Raw genomic sequence first — 21,138 nt, forward strand, 5'->3', positions numbered from 1 at the left:
CATACCAAGGGTAATGCGGAGGGCACGGTGGGTGAGGGAGGGTTTTGGGCCATCAGATGTTAATATCGAGGGTGGTGTCTAACTTTGTAAGTAAATCACGGCCCCAAATATTGAGGTGGACAGGGAGCACAAAAGGGCGGATAGTAGCAAGGGTATGGCCTCCCGGTTTAGAGACCGTGACCCAAGACAAACTTTGGCGCCCGGGTTTACTACCCCCGATCCCCCACAATTCTTTAGAAGGAACCGTAGGCCAACTAACCGGACACTCCAGATCACGAATCACCGTAACGTCAGCTCCAGTGTCCACCAGCCCTGTAAAAGGAACATCATCTAAGAGAAGTGTTAACTGAGGCTTCGAGGGGCGGACTGACATTGTCAGAGCAACAAGTGGAGAAGACGCGCTGTGAGACGGCGAGTGAGACAACGTCGATCCAAAGCCGCCTCCGCCCCGAGTTCGATCCTCGGCAGCTGGCACCTGATAGGGGACTAAAATCAATTGTGCAATTGACCGTCCACGCGGGGAGCGACTGTGGAAGATGAGTCCACACCTGAACCTTAATAATGCCAGTGTAATCAGCATCAATGACCCCTGGAATGACAAAAAAGCCCTGTTTCCCAGCATGTGAGCGAGGGAGAACAAGACCTACAAAGCCGGCAGGGAGAGGTCCCGTCACCTGTGTAGGTATGGCACAGACCTCCCCTGGCAGCCGAAAGTCAGTGTCCTCCTGCATGATCAAATCAAGCCCTGCACTTCCAGCAGTCGCCGCCCTCATAGAGTCTACGGATTCCAAGGCAGAGGAGCGATTGCCTGAGTAGGAAACACCCCCGTTTGGCCCTGGGTTCGGGGGGGACCCGTCACGCGGTTTCCCGACCCGCTACGACACTGATGAGCCCAGTGATAACCTTTCCCACACTTGGGGCACTTCTTTGAGGGTCGGGCTGGTGCCTTAGATGAGCGGCACTCCCGCTGAAAATGACCCTCCTTACCACAGCGGTAACAACGCTTCCCCTCCTTCCCAGTTTTTCTGAGGGCGGCAGCCAGAACTCCAGCCTTGTGGGCTTGTGTGCCAATGTTCTGGCACGCCCGCAGCATGTCTGAGAGCTCTAAAATACCAGAGGCTTGCGCTGCCTGGAGAGCACGGCGGCAATCCTCGTTTGCATTTTCAACTGCCAATTTTAACAGGAGCTCGTGAGCTGCCTCAGTGTTATCCACCTGTCGGAGGATAGCCTCCTGCAATCTGTTGGTAAAATCCAAAAAGGACTCTGAGGCACCCTGACGGATACTGACAAAGCTTTTGGTAGGCTTGCCTGAATCCGGGACCTTCTTGAAAGCATGCTGGGCACAGGTGGAAATAATGGGGAAGACGGCCTGAGGGAGTTGAGACTGCATCTCAATAGTAGCAAACGGGCCCTCCCCTGCCAAATGCTGATAAATGATACCGCGCTCTCTATGTACCTGAGCTTGGCGTTCTGCCATCTGCCGATACTCACTAAGCCAAATAACATACTGACTGGGTGACAACATCATGCGCAGCAGCGTTTTCCAATCCTCAGGGATTAGGGAGTACCCAGTACCCATCCCTTCAATGAGACCACGCACAAAGGTGCTAGTCAGGCCAAATTCATGAATTGCTTTCTTTACCTCTCTAACCACCGAGTATGGCAAAGTGGTCCAGGTGCCCACGGGGTTGCCCTGGTCATCATTCTGCCAGGTCACCAGGCAAACGGAGACCAGATCAGCCAGCTCCTCCGCTGTAAGATCTGATCGAGCTTTCGCTGCGTGAACCATTTGTTGCACCAGCGAAAGCTTCTGAGCAGATGCAGATGACCCTCCGGGGGGCCCCACGGGGGGAGGGTGATCACACACCAGCTCCGGTGGGGAAGGCCAGGGAGGCGGTGGTAATAGAGGCACTGGGGGCGAAGCAGGGGGAGGGATGGCTGCAGGAGCGAACGGGGGCGGCGGGATCGGCAGCCCCTCTGTTGGTGCTGGAGAGGGCCTTTCCGAGGCGACACGCTGTGTCGCATCGCCAGGAGGGGGGATGGCTGCAGGAGCAGACGGGGGCGGCGGGATCGGCAGCCCCTCTGTTGGTGCTGGAGAGGGCCTTTCCGAGGCGACACTCTGTGTCGCATCGCCAGGAGGGGGGATGGCTGCAGGAGCAGACGGGCGTGGTGAGATCACCAGCCTCGCGAGGGAGGGCCTGTCGGAGGCGACACGCTGTACCACATCGCGGCAGAGGTGCCAGGCATGTAAAGCCTGCACGGGCGCCCGAGGCTCTTTGTGCAATGTCTGGCCCAATCGCTCCCAGTCTGCTAGCTTAAGGCTTCCGGCTTCAGGATACCACGGGCACTTGGCACACACCTCCTGTAGCAGGAGAGTAAGTGCTCGAGCCGGGCAGTCATGCTGAGCCTTACGCAGCAAATACTGCAGCTCATTGCGGTGTTGCACTTGCAAAGCAGAGAGGGAGCTTCCCATACTTACCACAATGAAAAATACTCACCGGGATCCGCGAAGCGGATGAGTGACGCGTCTGAAACCCTTGCCGGGCGAGGTGAGTGCTGAGGGCCCCACGTTTGGGCGCCAGTTGTGGCGGTTCAGTGATGAGACAGAACACAGCTTTATGCAAGCAAACAGGCTGGTCAGCTGAGATGGGCCGTTCTGCCCCCCCGCCTTCCACCTTCTCCTTTTATTATATTTCTCCCCCTAAGCATTACACACTGCTACACAAAGGAATGTATGACGTTAATTCATATACTTAGTTACCATCCCCTATCTACTACAATCCTGGTTCTCAGGCCTTGAGCCCAGGCTAAGAAAGCCTCCCACAATTGCTGTCCAAACAATCAAGTTCTCATGGTTCATATCTAGCCCTTGTCCTTGGATAGAGCAATGTGTGCATTGCTTCTACGAAACAGTCAGGGTGTGCCCCGCCTGCTTCCAGGTGGAATAGCTAAACATTAACCCTTCACTTCCTCCCATATGAAGCAAGAGCATGGCCCTCCTCCACGGATGGATTCTAAAAGGAAAACACTACTAATTTGTGGCTGTATGAGTTGTGCCTACAGTCCATCTTTGTCAGACACCACATCGTGTGCTTTCAATTGCTAGGAAAGGTCAGATCCAGACAGATGCCACTAGCATTCCGTATCAATACCCTTGCTTCTATCTGCAATGGTGAGAGAGGCTGACATGGTCACAAGTTGAATCTGACACGTCAGCCCTTAATTAGCCCTATTTGTAAGGGAAAGGACGATTTAGTCCTGAAAGAGGCAGTTGGGAAACCAAGGAATGAGCAACTGGGTTTCATTGTTGTCAGCTTCACCCTTGGTAGCTGACTGGAATCTGAACCCACTAGTTCAGTATTGTGGCTGATGCTGACAGATGCCATGTCTCTCTCTAAGGGTATGTTTACACTTACCGTGGATTGGCACTGTGGTGATCAATCCACGGGAGGTCGATTTAGTGGGTCTAGTGAAGACCTGCTAAATTGACCACAGATTGCTCTCCCTCAACTCTGGCACTCCACTGGAACGAGAAGCATAAGGTAAGTCGATGGGAGAGTTTCTCCCGTTGAACCAGCGTGGTGTAGACACTGCAATAAGTTGACCTAAGCTACGTTGACTCCAGCTACGTTATTCACATAGCTGGAGTTGCGTAACTTTAGGTCTACTTAACCCCCATAGTGTAGACCTACCCTTGGCAGAGTGAGGTGGTGCTGGAAAGAGAGAATGACATAGACATGTAATGAAATGAGGCAAACAGAGGATTGCACCTTACATCTATTTCTCTTGCCTTAAATTCATGTTGCTGCTGTCCCTGGACATTGAGTTTTATCACGGTATTCATAAGTTCATTACTGTAAATAAATACTTTGTTTTGATTTGAGATCAGGAAGTGCTATCAACTAGATGCTTTGAATTTAATTTCCTCTTGTCATGCTGCCTCCTTTTATATTCTTGACATTTTAAAGGCACATAAAATATATGCTACCGGCATTGAATGAGGAACTCAAATGTCTTGAGGGATGATTTGCTGCATTTCTATGTAGATACATTTTTCACGAGTGCAAAGATAATCAGTGCTGATTTGCAGAGTGTAAAATAACAGAAGAATCACACTGTTAATCATACCCTGGAACTGCACTTCTTGCATTTTACTTAAAATTTGGGGGGGGGGGGATCCTCTTCTCAGCAAAGTGAATGATCATCCAGTGTGTTGGACCTTGCTGCTTGGCATATGCAGCAAGCTTTCCAGAACAGCTGTCTGAGAGTTTAAAGGAACACCTAACTTATCAGGCCGACATTTTCAGAAGTGACCAGTGGCTTTGAATCCCTCATTTACTGGATTCTTAGCTTTTGGGTCACCTGATTTTTAGAGCATGCTTTGTAAATATCAGACCAATTAGGTGTCTTCAACTGAGGATTCTCAAACCAAGGACAAGTGCAGAGTCCTGCACTTAGGACGGAAGAATCCAATGCACCACTACAGACTAGGGACCGAATGGCTTGGCAGCAGTTCTGCAGAAAAGGACCTAGGGGTGACAGTGGACGAGAAGCTGGATATGAGTCAACAGTGTGCCCTTGTTGCCAAGAAGGCCAATGGCATTTTGGGATGTATAAGTAGGGGCATTGCCAGCAGATCGAGGGACATGATCGTTCCCCTCTATTCGACACTGGTGAGGCCTCATCTGGAGTACTGTGTCCAGTTTTGGGCCCCACACTATAAGAAGGATGTGGAGAAATTGGAAAGAGTCCAGCGGAGGGCAACAAAAATGATTAGGAGACTGGAACACATGAGTTATGAAGAGAGGCTGAGGGAACTGGGGATGTTTAGTCTGCAGAAGAGAAGAATGAGGGGGGATTTGATAGCTGCTTTCAACTACCTGAAAGGGGGTTCCAAAGAGGATGGCTCTAGACTGTTCTCAGTGGTAGCAGATGACAGAACAAGGAGTAATGGTCTCAAGTTGCAGTGGGGGAGGTTTAGGTTGGATATTAGGAAAAACTTTTTTACTTGGAGGGTGGTGAAACACTGGAATGCGTTACCTAGGGAGGTGGTGGAATCTCCTTCCTTTGAGGTTTTTAAGGTCAGGCTTGACAAAGCCCTGGCTGGGATGATTTAATTGGGGATCGGTCCTGCTTTGAGCAGGGGGTTGGACTAGATGACCTGCTGAGGTCCCTTCCAACCCTGATATTCTATGATTCTATGACTGGTCACTATTGAACATTTAAGCCCTGATTGCCTGTGTGTTTTATGCTTCTTATCATCCTGATTTATGTGCCCAGTAAGCTTTTATACTGGGGCCAAGAGGTTGATGCTATACTGAAGTCCATCAGTGAACGTATTTCCTGGCAGAGTCACCATTCTCAGCCAGGAGGCCAAGGATCTGAGCGGGCTTTCTTTAGTGGTGGATTTTGACTGTGTACAACACATCTTCCACTCAAGCTAAGCAAATAATTGACTTTTTTTTTTTTTGGTTCGGTGGCTCAACCAAAAAATAAAGACACATGCAGTTTGTCTTGAACTGAAGCTGATTGTTTTTGAGCTTTCTTGACAAAACAACAACAACAAAATATTGCTCTGGTGAAATGTTTTATTATTTCCCAGGGATTTTTTTCAGGTTTGTTTGGATGTAATTGTTCACTGAATTCAACAGAATTTGCAAATAGTTTTGGTACTCCAAAAATTTACTATTTGCTGAAAACATTTGCTCAGCACTTCCTTCAACATAGAGTTGTGTCCAAGAGGAGATGGGTACTGGTAAGTAACAAGTCTCTTCCCCAAGGAACTTAGGCACAGTTCATGTAGCAACTGAACAAGAAAACAAAGGGCTAATTGAATAAAAGAAAGCAAAACAATTGTGCTCTCCGCTTTGCCTTTCCTTCACAACAGGCAGCACATGCAGGAGTGTTTTGAATGATGCAATTGAAATGGATAAGAGCAAGTGATTTTTTTATGTCCCATTGCCCTGATTTAATCTTCTGTCTTTCTCATGCAGAAGCTGACATTGAGATATAAGTGGATATGGTGTCAGAGAAGGTCAGATATCACCTTCCCTGATTTGCCTAACTAACCTGTTCTGTTTTGCCTTCTCGTCCATTACATCTGATTTGGAACATGCAATAACTTTGTGGTGTGCCTAGGATGAGACTGAACATCATACAGGAGGGCTTTAATTTTGGTAGTTTTGGCAATAATGTTCGGTTGCCCGTAGAAAAACGAAGATGGGATGTTCAGTTGGCTCTGAGGCAGAGGCTGGCCCCAGAACACTTACAATGTTGTCTTAAATTTTAGTTGAATGTTAATACAGAAGTTACTGCTATTTATTATTTGTTTTATGGTAGCACCATAGTGTGCTAAGCACTGTCCACACATCAAGGAAGACCCATGTTCCTGGCCTGAAGAGCTCAGAAGCTATTACTAGAAATTGAACGTAGAGCAGAGCAGCAGGGTGCTGTAAGCTGTCTCCTCACCATCTCCCAGCAAAAACAAGGAGTCAGGTGGCACAAAAGCTTATGCCCAAATAAATCTGTTAGTCTTTAAGGTGCCACTGGACTCCTCTTTCTTGTAGATACAGACTAACACGGCTACCCCTCTGATACTCATCTCCCATCACTCTTCCACAACTTTGATCTGGACACAGGGGAGAGGGTGTGGTCAACCTTCTGGGTATGAGGTGAGATCAGTCCTTGTCCTCTCTGCTAAGACTTCCAACAGGGTGACCCTACCTTTTGGGATGTGTACAGCGAGAACACCAGCTCACTGCACCTTTCCTACTGAATAACTGGGAGAGCCTTCCACCAAACCTTCCTTTTTTTTTTTTTTTTGACATGCCCAATATCTCACATCACAAGTTACACTAATGCTATGTTGGGTCCATCTCTAAAGGTTCTGAACTCCTCTCATTTTTTTTGGAAAAAACACATACAGTATATGCATTGCTCTTCATAATCTGGGGCTTGAAATGTGTGCCCATTAACTTTAAAGTTTGACCAGCTGGGGGAATATTTCTTAACCCAGAAGTTCTTGTTAAATTTTGTCATCTTCTAAAAATTAAACAGTTTAATTGTTTTAAAGAAAGCTTCTTAGGCCCAGAGATCCCATATAATTTATCTGCTGCTCTGCAGCTTGCAAATTAAAATTGCTGTTGCTTCCAAGCCCAAAGGCCACATAGACCATCATATGTAATGTCCTTATATTTATGCCAATTCTTATATCCATTCTTATTATATAAGGATCCATAGGCAAAGTCCCATATCCTGTGGGTATGTCTACACTACGAAATTAGGTCGAATTTATAGAAGTCGTTTTTTTAGAAATCGGTTTTATATATTCGAGTGTGTGTGTCCCCACAGAAAATGCTCTAAGTGCATTAAGTGCATTAACTCGGTGGAGCGCTTCCACAGTACCGAGGCAAGCGTCGACTTCCGGAGCGTTGCACTGTGGGTAGCTATCCCACAGTTCCCGCAGTCTCCGCTGCCCATTGGAATTCTGGGTTGAGATCCCAATGCCTGATGGGGCTAAAACATTGTCGCGGGTGGTTCTGGGTACATATCGTCAGCCCCCCGTTCCCTCCCTCCCCCCGTGAAAGCAAGGGCAGACAATCATTTCGCGCCTTTTTTCCTGAGTTACCTGTGCAGATGCCATACCACGGCAAGCATGGAGCCCGCTCAGCTCACTTTGGCAATTAGGAGCACATTAACCACCACACGCATTATCCAGCAGTATATGCAGCACCAGAACATGGCAACGCGATACCGGGCGAGGAGGCGACGTCAGCGCGGTCCCGTGAGTGATCAGGACATGGACACAGATTTCTCTGAAAGCATGGGCCCTGACAATGCATGCATCACGGTGCTAATGGGGCAGGTTCATGCTGTGGAACGCCGATTCTGGGCTCGGGAAACAAGCACAGACTGGTGGGACCGCATAGTGTTGCAGGTCTGGGACGATTCCCAGTGGCTGCGAAACTTTCGCATGCGTAGGGGCACTTTCATGGAAGTTTGTGACTTGCTTTCCCCTGCCCTGAAGCACATGAATACCAAGATGAGAGCAGCCCTCACAGTTGAGAAGCGAGTGGCGATAGCCCTGTGGAAGCTTGCAACGCCAGACAGCTACCGGTCAGTTGGGAATCAATTTGGAGTGGGCAAATCTACTGTGGGGGCTGCTGTGATGCAAGTAGCCCACGCAATCAAAGATCTGCTGATATCAAGGGTAGTGACCCTGGGAAATGTGCAGATCATAGTGGATGGCTTTGCTGCAATGGGATTCCCTAACTGTGGTGGGGCTATAGACGGAACCCATATCCCTATCTTGGCACCGGAGCACCAAGCCGCCGAGTACATAAACCGCAAGGGGTACTTTTCGATAGTGCTGCAAGCTCTGGTGGATCACAAGGGACGTTTCACCAACATCAACGTGGGATGGCCGGGAAAGGTGCATGATGCTCGCATCTTCAGGAACTCTGGTCTGTTTCAAAAGCTGCAGGAAGGGACTTTATTCCCAGACCAGAAAATAACTGTTGGGGATGTTGAAATGCCTATATGTATCCTTGGGGACCCAGCCTACCCCTTAATGCCATGGCTCATGAAGCCGTACACAGGCAGCCTGGACAGTAGTCAGGAGCTGTTCAACTACAGGCTGAGCAAGTGCAGAATGGTGGTAGAATGTGCATTTGGACGTTTAAAGGCGCGCTGGCGCAGTTTACTGACTCGCTTAGACCTCAGCGAAACCAATATTCCCACTGTTATTACTGCTTGCTGTGTGCTCCACAATATCTGTGAGAGTAAGGGGGAGACGTTTATGGCGGGGTGGGAGGTTGAGGCAAATCGCCTAGCTGCTGGTTACACGCAGCCAGACACCTGGGCGGTTACAAGAGCACAGGAGGGCGCGGTACTCATCAGAGAAGCTTTGAAAACCAGTTTCATGACTGGCCAGGCTACGGTGTGAAAGTTCTGTTTGTTTCTCCTTGATGAAACCCCCCGCCCCTTGGTTCACTCTACTTCCCTGTAAGCTAACCACCCTCCCCTCCTCCCTTTAATCATTGCTTGCAGAGGCAATAAAGTCATTGCTGCTTCACAGTCATGCATTCGTTATTCATTCATCACACAAATAGGGAGATGACTACCAAGGTATCCCAGGAGGGGTGGTGGAGGAGGGAAGGAAAATGCCACACAGCACTTTAAGCACAGCACTTTAAAAGTTTACAACTTTAAAATTTATTGAATGACAGCCTTCTTTTTTTTGGGCAATCCTCTGTGGTGGAGTGGCTGGTTGGCCGGAGGCCCCCCCACCGCGTTCTTGGGCGTCTGGGTGTGGAGACTATGGAACTTGGGGAGGAGGGCGCTTGGTTACAGAGGGGCAGCAGTGGCAGTCTGTGCTCCAGCTGCCTTTGCTGCAGCTCAACCATACACTGGAGCATACTGGTTTGGTCCTGCAGCAGCCTCAGCATTGAATCCTGCCTCCTCTCATCACGCTGCCGCCACATTTGAGCTTCAGCCCTGTCTTCAGCCCACCACTTACTCTCTTCAGCCCTCCACCTCTCCTCCCGGTCATTTTGTGCTTTCCTGCACTCTGACATTATTTGCCTCCACGCATTCGTCTGTGCTCTGTCAGTGTGGGAGGACAGCATGAGCTCGGAGAACATTTCATCGCGAGTGCGTTTTTTTTTCTTTCTAAGCTTCACTAGCCTCTGGGAAGGAGAAGATCCTGTGATCATTGAAACACATGCAGCTGGTGGAGAAAAAAAAAGGGACAGCGGTATTTAAAAAGACACATTTTATAAAACAGTCGCTACACTCTTTCAGGGTAAACCTTGCTGTTAACATTACATACATAGCACATGTGCTTTCGTTACAAGGTCGCATTTTGCCTCCCCCCACCGCGTGGCTACCCCCTCCCTGTGGCTAACAGCGGGGAACATTTCTGTTTAGCCACAGGCAAACAGCCCAGCAGGAATGGGCTCCTCTGAGTGTCCCCTGAAGAAAAGCACTCTATTTCAACCAGGTGACCATGAATTATATCTCACTCTCCTGAGGATAACACAGAGAGATAAAGAACGGATTTTGGTTGAATGCCAGCAAACATACACTGCAATGCTTTGTTCTACAGTGATTCCCGAGTACGTGTTACTGGCCTGGAGTGGTAAAGTGTCCTACCATGAAGGACAAAATAAGGCTGCCCTCCCCAGAAACCTTTTGCAAAGGCTTTAGGACTACATCTAGGAGAACCGCAAATGCCAGGGCAAAGCTGGCTAGATTGTCGGGCTCAACGGGTAGTTATCAATGGCTCCATGTCTAGTTGGCAGCCGGTATCAAGTGGAGTGCCCCAAGGGTCGGTCCTGGGGCCGGTTTTGTTCAATATCTTCATAAATGATCTGGAGGATGGTGTGGATTGCACTCTCAGCAAATTTGCGGATGATACTAAACTGGGAGGAGTGGTAGATACGCTGGAGGGGAGGGATAGGATACAGAAGGACCTAGACAAATTGGAGGATTGGGCCAAAAGAAATCTGATGAGGTTCAATAAGGATAAGTGCAGGGTCCTGCACTTAGGACGGAAGAACCCAATGCACAGCTACAGACTAGGGACCGAATGGCTAGGCAGCAGTTCTGCGGAAAAGGACCTAGGGGTGACAGTGGACGAGAAGCTGGATATGAGTCAGCAGTGTGCCCTTGTTGCCAAGAAGGCCAATGGCATTTTGGGATGTATAAGTAGGGGCATAGCGAGCAGATCGAGGGACGTGATCGTTCCCCTCTATTCGACATTGGTGAGGCCTCATCTGGAGTACTGTGTCCAGTTTTGGGCCCCACACTTCAAGAAGGATGTGGATAAATTGGAGAGAGTCCAGCGAAGGGCAACAAAAATGATTAGGGGACTGGAACACATGAGTTATGAGGAGAGGCTGAGGGAGCTGGGATTGTTTAGCCTGCAGAAGAGAAGAATGAGGGGGGATTTGATAGCTGCTTTCAACTACCTGAAAGGGGGTTCCAAAGAGGATGGCTCTAGACTGTTCTCAATGGTATCAGATGACAGAACGAGGAGTAATGGTCTCAAGCTGCAGTGGGGGAGGTTTAGATTGGATATTAGGAAAAACTTTTTCACTAAGAGGGTGGTGAAACACTGGAATGCGTTACCTAGGGAGGTGGTAGAATCTCCTTCCTTAGAGGTTTTTAAGGTCAGGCTTGACAAAGCCCTGGCTGGGATGATTTAACTGGGAATTGGTCCTGCTTCGAGCAGGGGGTTGGACTAGATGACCTTCTGGGGTCCCTTCCAACCCTTATATTCTATGATTCTATGATTCTAAGTAATCCTTTCACATGCTTGCTTTTAAACCATGTATAGCATTTTAAAAGGTACACTCACCAGAGGTCCCTTCTCCGCCTGCTGGGTCCAGGAGGCAGCCTTGGGTGGGTTCGGGGGGTACTGGCTCCAGGTCTAGGGTGAGAAACAGTTCCTGGCTGTCGGGAAAACCGGTTTCTCCGCTTGCTTGCTGTGAGCTATCTACAACCTCCTCCTCATCATCATCTTCTTCGTCCCCAAAACCTACTTCCGTATTGCCTCCATCTCCATTGAAGGAGTCAAACAACACGGCTGGGGTAGTGGTGGCTGAACCCCCTAAAATGGCATGCAGCTCATCATAGAAGCGGCATGTTTGGGGCTCTGACCCAGAGCGGCTGTTCGCCTCTCTGGTTTTCTGGTAGGCTTGCCTCAGCTCCTTCAGTTTCACGCGGCACTGCTTCGGGTCCCTGTTATGGCCTCTGTCCTTCATGCCCTGGGAGATTTTCAGAAAGGTTTTGGCATTTCGAAAACTGGAACGGAGTTCTGATAGCACGGATTCCTCTCCCCAAACAGCGATCAGATCCCGTACCTCCCGTTCGGTCCATGCTGGAGTTCTTTTGCGATTCTGGGACTCCATCATGGTCACCTGTGCTGATGAGCTCTGCATGGTCACCTGCAGCTTGCCACGCTGGCCAAACAGGAAATGAGATTCAAAAGTTCGCGGTTCTTTTCCTGTCTACCTGGCCAGTGCATCTGAGTTGAGAGTGCTGTCCAGAGCGGTCAGAATGGAGCACTCTGGGATAGCTCCCGGAGGCCAATACCATCGAATTGTGTCCACAGTACCCCAAATTCGAGCCGGCAACGTCGATTTAAGCGCTAATCCACTTGTCAGGGGTGGAGTAAGGAAATCGATTTTAAGAGCCCTTTAAGTCGAAATAAAGGGCTTCATTGTGTGGACGGGTGCAGGTTTAAATCGATTTAACGCTGCTAAATTCGACCTAAAGTCCTAGTGTAGACCAGGGCCTAGTGTAGACCAGGGCTCAGTGTCTCCTTATATCTGAATTATGAGAGAAGAACCAGGGAATTATCGTTGGTATTCCTCAACTCCTCCGCCCCCTGTAAAACCCCATCCCATGAGCTGTTTTCCCCCATACCAGCTCAGTAGAATCAATGCAGTCTCTCTTGTGTTTAGCTTTCAGTGGGCTATTGATGTTTGTATTTCTAACTAGATTGTGGGTGGGTTTGGATACAGAGGAGCAGCAAGCTGGGTTCGACAGCTGGCTAGGGAACAATGGAAGTTTTGATACCTGGGAGGATGGTTTTGTGTTTTGAAGTCCAAGAAACATACAAAGCTTTTGGCTTGAGTAGGTGGATGCAGTGGCAACTCTGAATTAGTGATGGGGGAGGTTTGAATCCCTTGACTCCTACCTCGGTGACCCTTGACAGAAATGAACTGCCCTCCAGCACCCCTGCCCTGTATCTGCCACTACATCTGTCAACAGTGGGTAAACACAATAGATGATGTGATGCTGCTTCTGAAATTCAGCAATGAAACCACTGATGCTGTTAATCTTTTTTTAAATTGCTTTCGCTGGGTTTCAGCCTTCACACCATACTGAGAAAAGTGGGAGTATTGATGCCTCTCAGCACTTGTTTCAGGATGTTTGCGGAATGTGGCAGACCGCACTGCACCATTTTATATTTGGTTCACTTCAGAACCATAAGGGCAAAAAATTAATTTCCCATCTGTCTCCAGGGGCAGAGCCACTCTCTAATATGCTTTGCCACAGTAGGACTCCAGCTCTCTCTACACTGATGTTAAAATGGCCTGTAATTAAAGTGCAGGCTTGAATACAGTACATCCTGAGCTGTATTTATGCAACAAATGCACAAGTGCCCCTTGGGTTGGCAGTTTTATGACTACAGAACCAGCATCTTCAAATTGCTGTTTTAATGCTAAGTGAGATTTTCCTGAGACTTGCAGGCAGCATGGTGCTGGGAGAGACTTCTTGGTGCAGAGTTAATCCAGCTTTGCAGGACAGATCCTGACAGGAGCAGAATGGTGTACTGGGCAATTATTACAGATAAGCTTGTACATGCACGAAAATAAGTCTTCCTCAAGCAGGAATATTGTAAAGTTCCATGGGCCAGCAATCTCAGCGAATGCAGCCAAGGGGAAGGTTCTCTGTTTTGACCGTCAGTTTTCAAATGTCTAGATCACATACTCCGATCCTGACAGGACTGATTCAGCTGTTCTGAGATCAGCTGTCATTTGCTATGTTTGTATGTTTGCACAAGAATTAAAAAATGGGAATTCTCTTTGTTCGTAAGGGTTTCCATGTCCTTTTCCAGGGACATAGAAAATTGCTCTGGCATCTGCCCTCAACTGCCCCCTTTTTTCCCCACCATGATACCCTGGCCACCAGTCTCCATCCCAACATTTCTGAAAGTACTATACAGAGGGTCCTATCCTATTTACTTCTTCAGACCTTTGGTACACATTGATGACAACAGAAGTTCAGCCCCATCCTGGAGGTGCTCAGCACCTTGCAGTACTGGGTGTATAGTTTGTGAAGCACTTTGTGGTGGAAAGGTGTCATATAAATGTGAAATTACAGTAGCATCTAGAGGCCTCTTAACCAAAATCAAGACCAACTGTGCTAGGTACTGTACAAACTCCTAGTGCAGGACAGTCCCTGCCCTGGCGAGCATGAAATCTAAATAGACAAGACACGTGAAGGGTGGGAGAGGGAACAGAGACAGAGACGGGAAGTTATTTGCCCAAGGCCACCCAGCAGGTTAGGGATTGAGTCCTATACAGTGCCTTGTCCACTGGGCCATGTTGTCTCACAAAGGATAATGCCAGCCAGCCCTTTGCTCGGGCTGGAGTGTATTTTGCTTTGCATTGTGCATTCCACTGTTCCTGGGAGGTGAAGACAAAGGCAGAGCCCACTTCATCAATTACTTGTTCCTGAAAGCTCTGCTCAGGTTCTCCCCCTTTACTCAGTTTTTCAGCTGGGATGTCTGACTTGCCAGGAGGTCAAGTGCCTGAACTGAGGTTACAGTGGGAGGATGGATCATCTGAGATTTGAACTGAAAATCCTTCTGACCTTTCCTCTGCCTTTGTAGACAGCCTGGCTCCCTTAATCTATTTCTGTCAACGTTCGCTTTGTGTTTCCTATGCTGGGATTCTGTGACTCAGCTTTATTAACTAATTATCTTTGCAAAAACAAAAGAAGTACTTGTGGCACCTTAGAGACTAACCAATTTATTTGAGCATGAGCTTTCGTGAGCTACAGCTCACTTCATCAGATGTATACCGTGGAAACTGCAGCAGACTTTATATACACACAGAGAATATGAAACAATACCTCCTCCCACCCCACTGTCTTGCTGGTAATAGCTTATCTAAAGTGATCAACAGGTGGACCATTTCCAGCACAAATCCAGGTTTTCTCACCCTCCACCCCCCCACACAAATTCACTCTCCTGCTGGTGATAGCCCATCCAAAGTGACAACTCTTTACATAATCAAGTCGGGCTATTTCCTGCATAGATCCAGGTTTTCTCACATCCCCCCCACCCCCATACACACACAAACTCACTCTCCTGCTGGTAATAGCTCATCTAAACTGACCACTCTCCAAGTTTAAATCCAAGTTAAACCAGAACATCTGGGGGGGGGGGGAGTAGGAAAAAACAAGAGGAAACAGGCTACCTTGCATAATGACTTAGCCACTCCCAGTCTCTATTTAAGCCTAAATTAATAGTATCCAATTTGCAAATGAATTCCAATTCAGCAGTTTCTCGCTGGAGTCTGGATTTGAAGTTTTTTTGTTTTAAGATAGCGACCTTCATGTCTGTGATTGCGTGACCAGAGAGATTGAAGTGTTCTCCGACTGGTTTATGAATGTTATAATTCTTGACATCTGATTTGTGTCCATTTATTCTTTTACGTAGAGACTGTCCAGTTTGACCAATGTACATGGCAGAGGGGCATTGCTGGCACATGATGGCATATATCACATTGGTGGATGTGCAGGTGAACGAGCCTCTGATAGTGTGGCTGATGTTATTAGGCCCTGTGATGGTGTCCCCTGAATAGATATGTGGGCACAATTGGCAACGGGCTTTGTTGCAAGGATAAGTTCCTGGGTTAGTGGTTCTGTTGTGTGGTATGTGGTTGTTGGTGAGTATTTGCTTCAGACTGCGGGGCTGTCTGTAGGCAAGGACTGGCCTGTCTCCCAAGACTTGTGAGAATGTTGGGTCATCCTTTAGGATAGGTTGTAGATCCTTAATAATGCGTTGGAGGGGTTTTAGTTGGGGGCTGAAGGTGACCGCTAGTGGCGTTCTGTTATTTTCTTTGTTAGGCCTGTCCTGTAGTAGGTAACTTCTGGGAACTCTTCTGGCTCTATCAATCTGTTTCTTTACTTCTGCAGGTGGGTATTGTAGTTGTAAGAAAGCTTGACAGAGATCTTGTAGGTGTTTGTCTCTGTCTGAGGGGTTGGAGCAAATGCGGTTGTATCGCAGAGCTTGGCTGTAGACGATGGATCGTGTGGTGTGGTCAGGGTGAAAGCTGGAGGCATGTAGGTAGGAATAGCGGTCAGTAGGTTTCCGGTATAGGGTGGTGTTTATGTGGCCATTGTTTATGTTCTGGTTTAACTTGGATTTAAACTTGGAGAGTGGTCAGTTTAGATGAGCTATTACCAGCAGGAGAGTGAGTTTGTGTGTGTATGGGGGTGGGGGGGATGTGAGAAAACCTGGATCTATGCAGGAAATAGCCCGACTTGATTATGTAAAGAGTTGTCACTTTGGATGGGCTATCACCAGCAGGAGAGTGAATTTGTGTGGGGGGGTGGAGGGTGAGAAAACCTGGATTTGTGCTGGAAATGGTCCACCTGTTGATCACTTTAGATAAGCTATTACCAGCAGGACAGTGGGGTGGGAGGAGGTATTGTTTCATATTCTCTGTGTGTATATAAAGTCTGCTGCAGTTTCCACGGTATACATCTGATGAAGTGAGCTGTAGCTCACGAAAGCTCATGCTCAAATAAATTGGTTAGTCTCTAAGGTGCCACAAGTACTCCTTTTCTTTTTGCGAATACAGACTAACACGGCTGTTCCTCTGAAACCTATAATTATCTTTGGTTTATTTTGCTACTTTTATTTTGAAAGAACACACATTTAATTTCATTAAACTGGCATCCACTGTCCCTCTTTGGCCTGCAAGAAATGACAGATGCTAAGGCATATCTTCATCACTTTCTTCAGCTGCTCTTTGATATTCAACTGGCATTTATATTTCATGCAGGTGAAACAGTCTACAAAAATGTATCATAATAAGCTTTAAGTGGGGTTGAAGACAGACTGGAGGTTCGAACTGCAGCAGTTATCAGCAGATGATGATTCACGAGAAAAATGGTTAAGGCACCATGTTTGCCAGGGAAGGAATTGCAAGAGAGGAGAAGGGGAGAAATTCACAGGGCAGAAACCTAGAAAGTTAGAGGAGAGTGTGTAATAGGGCTAAGGTATATTATAGCTTTATATCCACTGCTATAGTTCAGATTCTGACAGCCTTTCCATTGTATGCCTCAATGCTGAGTAATTTCTAATGGCCTCATAATTGTTCTGTGCTGTAACTTTATAAACAAGTTCACAGCCTAGAAGCATACACAACAGCAACAAGGAAAAAGAACAAAATAAACCCTGGCTGATTCTCCCTTTGTAGCGTTAAAATAAGTTCTGTTGATAGACTATTTAGGTGCTTCTATGGGTATAACTCGCAAACAACTTCATTCTGCAAAATTACCCTTTGGTGGCCAATAGTTTGTACAGTATACAGTGTACTGGGCCCATCTGGTATCTCTTAATTAGTGATAATCTTGACAGTTTTTGTATTACACCTGTTTTAAAAAGGCCTTTGAACATGTTTTTGGATCAGCACTCTGTATTTTTAATGGTGCCCTTCGTCCAGATTTTCTCATTGTGGTTTCAGTGGAATTGTTACAATCTGTCAGGTAAAGATACAACTGCATAATATTAAAAAAAAATAGCTATAAAGCTAAATCCTCTCCCCTATGCCAAGCCCAAGGAATCAGGTCTGGCACAGTGGGGTGGAGTGATGCAGAGGCTGGGGGAAGGAATCTTCATTCCTAGACTTTGTGCAACTGCTATCACAGTGGCCAGTGGATCCTCTTTCTTATCCTGGTTCATCTCTGCCCTACATTTTGAGCATGGCTGCCCAAGACACTCTGGAACCTCTGAAGATCTTTGCTTTGCATATATGGCACCTGCAACTTCTGCAGAAGTGTACTGGTTTTGCTACCTTTGTGGTTCACATCAGGACCAGGTAGGTTGCCAAGTTTTGTTGGATGTAGTCTGGGAGGTTTCATCACATGACATAATCTTTCATTAAAGATTAATATTTTAATTCCTGGAGACTCCAGGACAATCCAGGAGGATTGGAAACCCCAGGCCCAGGGGAAGGAGAGAGGATTTGCCTGTAGTGTATGTGGTGGGTTAGGAGGGCAGCTCTGGATACCAGGCAGCAAAATATTTCAAAATTATATAAAAGGCAAAAGTGAGAGAGGTTAATTGCTGGGTTGCAGCTCCAGGAAAGACCCGTAATTTGTTCAATGCATGCTCACTCTGTGTATCCATCAAGCCAGTATGTTTATTTAGGGAAAAAAGCATGACATCTTTATATAGTGCTACAAGCCTTCTTAAGCACTGCTGAGCGCTGAGATCTTCTCTTTCTCTGCAGACAGCCTGCAATAGCATAGCTTCTTAACCCTGTCCCACCAATGTGCTTCAGCCATGTCAGAGATGCCACCTATGGGGTAAGAGGGGAATTCAGCCTCTGTGCCTGTTCAGTCATTGGGCTTTTTTGCTAAGATTGCCATCATACATGCTAATTGTCAAGGAGCAACTGTCCACTAGGAATGGGACTGAGGCCACTGATTCACTTCATGCAGCTAGTAGATAGTAACTGCTGAACTAGGCATATTTGAACCAGTGACTAGAGAGGATATTAGTCATATCCCTACATCAATCTTCCAAGACTGGCAGGCCTCTTGACCCTGTGATGTTTACACAGGTACCAGTGATATCAAAAATGGATTCCAAATTTAAAGCAAGATTTTTGCAAAAGATCCAGGTTGATATTTGACCTACATATACAGAGATCGCTCCAACAGAAGAATAAATTTTAACAATGGGATGCTTTAGCAAATCAGCAATGAAACAATGTACTCATCCAACATCTGTTTCTTTCCAAACATTTATCTTGCAACTGCTTCTGGGACATTCCTTTGGTGCCTTGTGCAGTCTCATTGGGCTTCTAAAGTACTTGTATGAAATTATTTTTTAAAGACTAAGCCACACATTCAGAGCTGCCACACAACTCTCATAAATCTGATTGCATTTAGTAGTTCTGATTATTCAATCGCAGGCTGTGTTTTAAAATTACTTGTGATATGATTCATATATAAAAGACCTGAACATTTACAAGCAAAGGTAATTTTTTTAAGGATTTCATCATAGAATCATAGAATATCAAGGTTGGAAGGGACCTCAGGAGATCATCTAGTCCAACCCCCTGCTCAAAGCAGGACCAGTCCCCAATTTTTGTCCCAGATCCCTAAATGGCCCCCTCAAGGATTGAACTCAACTCTGGGTTTAGCAGGCCAATGCTCAAACCACTGAGCTATCCCTCCCCCCAAATACAAGATAAGCACAATTTGTTATTGTGCTTATCTTGTATTTCATTTGTTTGCTAAAATTGAGATGCTTCCAGGCCACGTCTTCAAGTCCTTACTCCCCACAGTTGGCAACAGGTTTCAAAATAGTATAGCTCTCAATATGCTGAGCCCTTCTGAAAATCTGGCCTAGACTGTGGATGGTGAATGCTTGAAAGTGTGGTCTTTAATATTCAATATCACAGATACAGCCATGGAGGAAAGTAATTTGGATTAAAAGTATTCTTGTTTCTTTACTTTTGTGGCCAAGATTCTTGAACGTGCCAGTATGTTGTCACTCCTGTTGAAGGATTTATTTTTTTAAACCTGGTAAATGATATTTCTCCAGAGAGATGTAGATAAACAATGAGAAACAGAAAGAGCTGTATTTCTGGTCTTTGTTTGACAGCATAATGAATATCCTTACCCATACAGTAGAGTGGTTTCTTTGACAGTTGTCTCAAGACATTTTCACTGGAAGAAACAAACATTTGAAAAGTGGTACAGTACCTTCTGTTGTCATTTAGGGAGTCTGGTTATTTGTATTTATTCAAGAATATGTAAGACTTTTTCTTAGGAATGTGGGAAAGAGCAATTTGTCAATCACTTGACTTTTAATCCATTGTCTCAGATTAAACTTAAATTTTCTTTATTGAGGAATCTTTATGTAGAGCATAATAGGAAATGATGTGTTTTTTCCCCCTTAGTCTGTGTTTTTCTTGGCTGTTCCTCTTCAGGGAAATAAACTGCAGTCACCACTTAAATCTTGTGTTCACTGCCTTTTTCCCTTGTGAACCTTTTGTTTTTGTTTATGTTTGTTTTTAAAAAGCCTAAAAAGGACACCTTTGTATGCTGTAACTGCCCCTAACATGACTTCAATACAACAAAAGTGACCCTCAAGCATAACTTAACTACAGCCACACAATGCAAGACAACCCACTGCCAGCAACCCAAGCAACTCAAAGGCCTCACATTCTTACAGTTCATCTCTGTTTATAACTGCTTGTGGGAGAGCGCATGTGGGAGACAGATTTACACTGCAGTGAGCCCTGAAGGTCCTTGGATGTCCATCTTGTACCCTGGTCCTCAGCTTCTGGGTAACTTCCTCTGTGGCCTTCATCTTGGGTTGCTACCTGAGAACAGCTGCCTCCCTCACATCTCCCTTATAGATCAATCTGCATTCCCCTGTGTGAATTCTGTGGCTACTCTATCTCACTCCAGCGTACTATTACCTACCCACCATATTCCCATCCTTTAATACCACATGTGGTATTTTCTGTCCATCCCCTTTATCAGAAAACATGATGGCAGCCGCTGGAAACTCTTTCTTTCTTTCCTCCCTCAGAACAGGAACTGAAACAAACCTGAGGATTTTACATCTATTATCCCGAGTGCCCAGCACTCCGTATAATATAGATTGTCTTGTGGGACCTTAGTATTTGGATATTAAATGGACTAGAACCCTAGATTGGTCCCAGCAATTTCTACTTTTCCCTTACTACTAACCCCACCCCACCGCAACCCTGAAATCATCAGTTTTCAAAAACAGAGTAAAGATACTGTGTCATCATGCAAATTAGCCTTGTGCTATGCGTAATCTCCAGGTAACTGAAGTCTCCTCCAGACTGGCTGCTTTTAGTAGCTGGTAGTTAGATAACACCTACTGGTAAGATTTTTAAGTCTGTGGTCAGAGGCAGCCACTGGCAGTGTGCTGGTCCCTTCATAGCTGGCTTCCTACTAGCTGAGTATCTCCAAGATTCCCACAAAGAAGGCAGCACTGTTGCTTTTTCTATATTGCAGCATGGTATACTGAGTTAAAGTGGAGCAGAGTACTAAATCTGCTGTATCCAAAAAGCATTTGTCATGTTTACAGGATGAGCTGTGCTTTAGACCCCTTCTCAAGTGCACCTCTCAGGTGACAGCGTAGCTTCCTCCTCCTCTCAGGGGTAGAACCCTGTGATCCAGCCCCTTTTGGACTGGATCTCTGGGCTGCAGCCCTCCCATTTTCCAACTGTGTAACCATGACAGGCCCAACTGTCTGTGGTACATGCCGGAGAACTTCTCTTTAGGAATCTATGACCAGTGGTTGATTTAATATGACTCAAAAAGTTTAAACAAACTTACTGT

At 46.6% G+C, this 21,138-nt stretch overlaps 2 protein-coding genes across 6 annotated transcripts in view; one reads left to right on the top strand and one right to left on the bottom strand.

The window, feature by feature from the left end:
* Positions 1-21,138, top strand: part of KCNIP1 (potassium voltage-gated channel interacting protein 1) — an 803,899-nt gene that overhangs the window by 38,992 nt on the left and 743,769 nt on the right. The window lies entirely within an intron of this gene.
* The window catches only part of LOC142068388 (uncharacterized), a 798,233-nt gene that overhangs the window by 2,656 nt on the left and 774,439 nt on the right, over positions 1-21,138 (bottom strand). The window contains exons 1-2 of one of the 5 annotated variants that reach the window (XR_012669611.1): positions 2,499-3,032; positions 1,492-1,581 (exon numbers count right to left, since the gene is read on the bottom strand). The exons of 1 other annotated variant lie outside the window; for it this stretch is intronic. The gene's annotated coding sequence lies outside the window, so the exon portion shown is untranslated. Of the gene's footprint in view, positions 1-259; positions 313-1,456; positions 1,582-2,498; positions 4,099-21,138 lie in introns of those variants that run through there. 3 more of the 5 variants (XR_012669609.1, XR_012669608.1, XR_012669610.1) reach the window with 3 other exon arrangements.

This window comes from Caretta caretta, chromosome 8, assembly GCF_965140235.1.
Source record: "Caretta caretta isolate rCarCar2 chromosome 8, rCarCar1.hap1, whole genome shotgun sequence".
NCBI classification, from domain to species: domain Eukaryota; kingdom Metazoa; phylum Chordata; order Testudines; family Cheloniidae; genus Caretta; species Caretta caretta.